Below are 5,997 nucleotides of genomic sequence, written 5' to 3'. Positions count from 1 at the left end.
AAGGGGGTGGGTGGGGGTGGGGGGTGCTGGGGGTGCTGGGGGGGGTGGCTGTCGGGCAGGTGCGTGCTGATGTTCTGACCTCCTTCCTTGTCAAAGGCTGCGAGTTTCATTCAGGCCCCACAAGTTACTAGCTGTGTTATGTTAGGCAAGTGACTTAACAATTCTCGGCTTTAGCTTCTGCATCAATAAAACTAGAACAGTAATAGCTGTCTTCCAGGATGAGGAATAAAAGAAACGATGGCTTTAAAAGCACCTTTAACCCGATGTACAAACAGCAGTCAGAAGCCAGCCCGCGAAGTTGTTTTATTTATTTGTTTATTTATTTTAGAGTTTATTTGAGAGAGAGACCAAGAGAGTGAGAGAGAGAGAGAGAGAACACGAGCAGGGTGAGGGGCAGAGGGAGAAGCAGACTCCTTGCTGTGCAGGGAACCCGATGCAGGGCTCGATCCTGGGCTCAGTCCTGGAGATCCTGGGCTCAATCCTGGCGATCCTGGGGCTCTGGGATCATGACCTGAGCCGAAGGCAGACACTTAACCAACTGAGCCACCCAGGCGCCCTTGATCAGGAGTTTTAGAATGTCTTCCCCAACAGCTCCTTACCCTAGTCCCTCCATCCTCATAAGCTGATTGATGCAGGGAGAAATCATAAATACTTTCTATGTCTAAAGCATACCCAGCCATCGTAGGCACTCAGATATTGGTTAAATGAAAGGTTCATTCCATAACCACTATCTCACTTGAGCCTTGAAGCCAACTGGGAAGGGGCAAGATAATGCTTTTCTCTGCTGCTAAGGTGAAGCCACTGCGGCTCAGAGAGGGAAAGTGGTTTGCCTAAGGTCACACAGAAGAGCTGGGTTTGGAAGCTGGTTCCTTCAGCCTGCAGAACCCAGAATTGAGATCCCCTGCCATGCAGCCCCCTGGGGTCAGGCACTTGCCAGGCTCTGCCTTATTCACCCTCACAGAAGGGCGACCCAGTGGGTGACACTTGGATAAGTCCAGGGGCTCGGCTCTGCTCCTTGATGGCCCAGAGGCTCTGCTCCTCGGACAGAGAGGCAGCTTGGCCTTGGCTTAGCTGCCCGTTTATCAACAGACCCATGGAGCCACAGGACAGGTGTCCCAGAGCAGGACAAGGGGGAAACCGGCAGAGTACAGGGGCTGACTGAGCCTGTGGGACTGGCTCTGGGCAGCTGACCCAGCCAGGGGGTCAAGTTGACCTGACAGGTCAGGGGTATGCCACCCCAGGGCCTAAGTGCTCCTAACCTTTGGGGACTACTACCGTGTTTCTGGTTAGTGGGGCTCTTATCCTGGGGGTTGGGGGAGGTTTCTAGAGGAGGGCAGTGCTTGGCTGGGAGCACCATGAGGCAGGCAGTGGGATCATCTCCCAGATTTCTCCTACCAGGGGTGTTGACACTCCCCTAACCTGATGCCCAGGAGCCACTTGAGGCCCAGGAGGACATGAGAACCAGTAGAAGCCAGATCAAGTACTTGTTATGCCCTGGGCAGGCCTTGGAATCTCTTTTTCCCTGGGGGACAGGACAGAACATTACAGAGATGCTGGGTATCAGAGTGGGGCTGGAGTGTTCCTAAAGGGGCAGCAAGATTTTCATGGGGGTGGAGAACTCTAATGGGAGGGAGGGCTAGAGTATTAAAGTGGGTGCAGAATAATATATATGTTGGTATGTTTCGGGGGGACTGGGGTATGAAGGTTGGAGCGCACGTTTTAAAGTTGAGCTGGAGGGCAACCCTCTCGGGTCCCCTCCCTCTTTGGGAGCTCTGTACTATCACTCAGTAAACTTTGCTGCCCCCCCCCCCCCCGCCACACACAAATGTTGAGCTGGAGCCTCACAGCAGGGTATGAAGTACATCAGAGATAATGGGGTATCATACAGTGGGGGTTACAGAACGTCATGGAGGGCTGGGTTATTTCACAAGGTGTTAGAATATTATTGGGCAGTGAGGAAGACCTAGAGTATCTCAGAGGGAGGCTGGGATATTATAGAGAAGGCCAAAGTCTTCTGGGAGAAGCTGGATTATTTGAGGGCATAGGAGGACTTCAGAGGGGGTGGAGTCTTTTACAGGGGGGGATGGGATATCTCAGAGGTGAGTGAGAATGGTGGTGGGGATGGCGTGGGGCCCTGAGGCGCCTGGGGAGCCCCCTTAGCCCTGGGTCTGCAGTCCAAGGATTCTAGGGGTGTCCCTGGGAGTCCAGTCTCATGCTCTCTCCTCTCTCCTCCCAGGGCAGGTCATCGCCTCCAGTTCAGTCATAAGCAGTCCTTAGCTATGGGCTACAGCGAGATGCTGGTGACCATGGCCTTGAGAGCCAACATCCGCTGTTGCCTCCAAGTCAATGACACCAAGGAGAAGCCAGTCCCAGGGCAGAATCGTGCCTGAGCTCTGGGGCTTCCAGATAAGGGTCAGGCCAACTTGACCATTCCTCTGCCTCTGGGCAAGACTCCCTTCCCCTTTTCAGCAGCCCTCTCCTAAAAGTGGGGTTCCCAGTTGAAGTAGGGAGCATTGATGGGCACAGACCCCTCTGGTTCCAGGGATCTCTTTGCAGTCTACCCACAGTCCCTTCTGCACTGACGGGGGGGCTTGCTGATTTCCTCAGTATGGGAGCCCTGTTGGGGTGGGGGAGCCCCACTGTGTCTCAAGGCTCCAGCAGCCTGTGAGATCTGAGACCCTTGGGTGCCAGGAGGGCTCAGTGCTGGAGAGGGTGTCTGTAGGCAGTGGGCGGAAGAGCGTGTGCCAACCCTGGGTGGCCTCCGGCCCTCGGGGGACCATTCCTGTTTGTTCTGCCATGCACAGCTTTAGCAACCTATTGGGCTGTCACTTCACCAAGTATCAGTTGGACTATGCCAGCTTCTCCAAATGCTGTACACACGACACGTTCCACCTTGCAAGGGGTGAGTGGCCCCGGCTCACTTAACATAGGACAGAGCCCCAGACTCCCACCCTGCCAGAGCGTCAACATTTCTCCCTTCCGTGTCCACACCCCAGCCACACACGCTGTCCAAGGAGATGGCACAATGCCGTGGTTTCTCACCCAGTGTCAGGCCTGGGCCTGGTATCTCCCCTCTCTGAGTGTGCTATGTCTCCATCAAGCTGAAGACTATCCTCTCATCCCCCAGCAGACTGAGGCTCCCTGGGGAGGGAGAGATCCTGGGGTGGGGGTGGGGGGCTTCCTGCAGTCCTCCAGGCCTTATCAGTGTGGGAAGAAAGAACATAAATATTGTCTCTGAGACAGCCAGGTCAGCCTGGCCTGGCATAAGCCCAGGCCTAGGGTCCCTGCCAGAGGAAGGAAAGAAGAAAGGGAAGAGGAATCACCTTTTATTGAGCACCTACTATGTATCAGGCCCTATTCGAGACATGCTACATGCATTATCTCCCTGTGAAGTAGAGTTGCTCTTCCTTTTATAGGGATAGGGAAACCAAGGCCAGAGAGCTCCGGAGACTTGCCCAAGGTCACACAGCTAGTGAATGAGTAAAAAAAAAAAGGCTGGGTTTTGGTTCAGGGTCTACCTGAACTGACTAACACTGCCTTCTCTCCATAACCCTGATGTGGGCCACTGGACAAATCCTCATTTCTCCAACTATTGGCTGAGTGACCTTGAATAAATTGCTTAAACTCCTGAAGCCTCAGTCTCCTGGTCTGTAAAATGGGTATATTAATAAAATCTATGTTATACAATGAACTGAGATGATGCATGTGAAGTGCCTGTTGTACTGCATTAGTGTGAAGAGTAAATGTTAGCTAAGTAGTCCCCATAAGAGGGGACTACTATTCCCATTTTACAGACAGGGAAAGCGAGGTTAGAGAAGGTGAGACGTGGGTGTCTGGCACGTAGTTGGTACTCCTTTTACTCTGAAAGGCTGAACGAATGGATGGATACATGAAGAAGGGGGAGGTGGAAGCAAGGTCAAGGTCACAGGTATCAATCTCTCCCCTCATCCATCTTTATTAACGACCACAACAGTGCCCATCACACCTTGTGCCTGGCCCCTAACCACCTGATGGACACAGTCCTAGAGAGCTGGCAGCTCTGTGGGGCCTGATGACATCCTTGGATCTGAATAAAGGAGAAATCTTTCCTGCCAAGCATCTGGCCGGTGTGGCTCTGCTTGAGAACCTGACCTGGAAATTCCATGGTGAGGGCCCATCTCCAAGTCTCTGACAGCCAACAAAGAATATAGGAAAACACTGCCCAGCTGCTCTCTCAGAGGTCCTAGGGAACTAAGAGGAAATTCATTCTTTATTGTAGCAAGAAATATTTCAGTTAGACTGCAGAAGGGACTTACTGACAGATCAGGGAACAAGCCTGGAGTTCCTTACTAGAGTTAGGAAATGACACAGTGGTCGCTGTGGGTGGCTCCACAGGCCGAGCCCTGGGAAAGGAGGGAGCCAGAATGAGGCTGAACCATAGTCCCCACAGTTCCTGCACAGGGGGACCCTTGTCTAATGGAAGACACATATCACACCCCCAGGTCGATAGCCAAGTGTGAGGCCGTTGGAGAGGAGAGGGGAGAGTTGGGGGAGAGGGGGGGCTCTGAGAGAAGGAGCTCATGTGGTCACATGAGAGGTACTCCTGGGGTGTGGGGTGGGTAACAAGAACGTGAAGATGTCCAAGGCAAGTGAGGGGAGTAAAAGGGAACCCTCTGCTGAATGCCAGGCCCCATGCTCAGCACTTTACATGTGGCGTGTCATTTCACCATCCATCCCACAAATATTTATTGAATTGGCCAGGCTCTGTGCTAGGGACTAAGGCTACAGCTATGAACAAAGCTGACACCATCCCTCCCCTCCTAGAACTTAGAAGGGGGAGACAACACACGTGTAATATCAAGGGTGATACGTGCTTTGAAGAAAAGCAGGGAAGGAAGTAGAGCAAGGTGGCAACTGGGAGTCAGGACTCCTTTTTTTTTTTTTAGGTGAGAGAAGACTCTCTGCAGAGATAATATGAAGCAGGAATCTGAATAAAGTGTGGGGACAGCCAGTGCAAAGGCCCTGAGGTAGGAGTGTGCCTGGCAGGCTCTAGGAACAGCAGGCCTCCTGGGAGAGTGAATGAGGGACCTGATGAACCAGAGCTGAGCGGAGAGAGATGCGCGTGTTCCGGCGCGCTCGTCAGCCACAGCACAATTTGTGATTTTGTTATAATGTGATGGGAAACCCCTGGAGGCTTTTTGAGCAGGAGAGTAATATGATTTTTAAAAATATTTTTGGGGGGTGTCTGGGTGGCTCAGTCGGTTCAGCAGCTGCCTTAGGCTCAGGTTGTGGTCCTGGGGTCCTGGGGTTGAGCCCCCTGAGTGGGGCTCTGTGCTAGGCAGGGAGGCTGCTTCTCCCTCTCCCCACCCCCCCCACTCCACTCGTGTTCTCTTCTCTCTCTCAAATAGATAAATAAAATCTTTAAAAATAAATAAATACATTTTTTTTAAAGATTTTATTTTCAGGGGCGCCTGGGTGGCTCAGTTGGTTAAGTGTCTGCCTTCAGCTCAGGTCATGATCCTGAGGTCCTGGGAAGCAGGGAGCCTGCTTCTCCCTCTCCCTCTGCTGCTCCCCCTGCTTGTGCTCTCTCTCTCTGTGTCAAATAAATAAATAAAATCTTAAAAAAAAAGATTTTATTTTCAAGCAATCTTGATTACTTAAAATATTAAAATCTTGACCCCAAGATCAAAGAGTCTCACACCCCACTGACTGAGCCAGCCAGGCACCCCTTAATTTAATTTTTAAATAGATAATATATTCATATGGTTCAAAAAGAAAAATATATTAAAAGCCCCCAAAATGCAAAGGCCCTAAAAGGAATGCAAAAGCTCTGCAAAATCTTGTTCCCCTTCATCCCCTTATTCCTTTTCTTGCACCAGTCACACACATTAGTTTCTTGGTTGTCCTTCTAAGATTTCTTTATACAAGTGCAAGCATATGTTTAATTAACATTTATATAGCACTTACTATGTGTCAGACCTTATTCTAAATTCTTTAAAAGATTAACTCATTTAATCC

Source organism: Mirounga angustirostris, unplaced genomic scaffold, assembly GCF_029215605.1.
Source record: "Mirounga angustirostris isolate CCGP_5_RB_7025 unplaced genomic scaffold, mMirAng1.0.hap1 SCAF_4, whole genome shotgun sequence".
Classification (NCBI taxonomy): domain Eukaryota; kingdom Metazoa; phylum Chordata; class Mammalia; order Carnivora; family Phocidae; genus Mirounga; species Mirounga angustirostris.
This window is presented reverse-complemented; position numbering follows the sequence as displayed.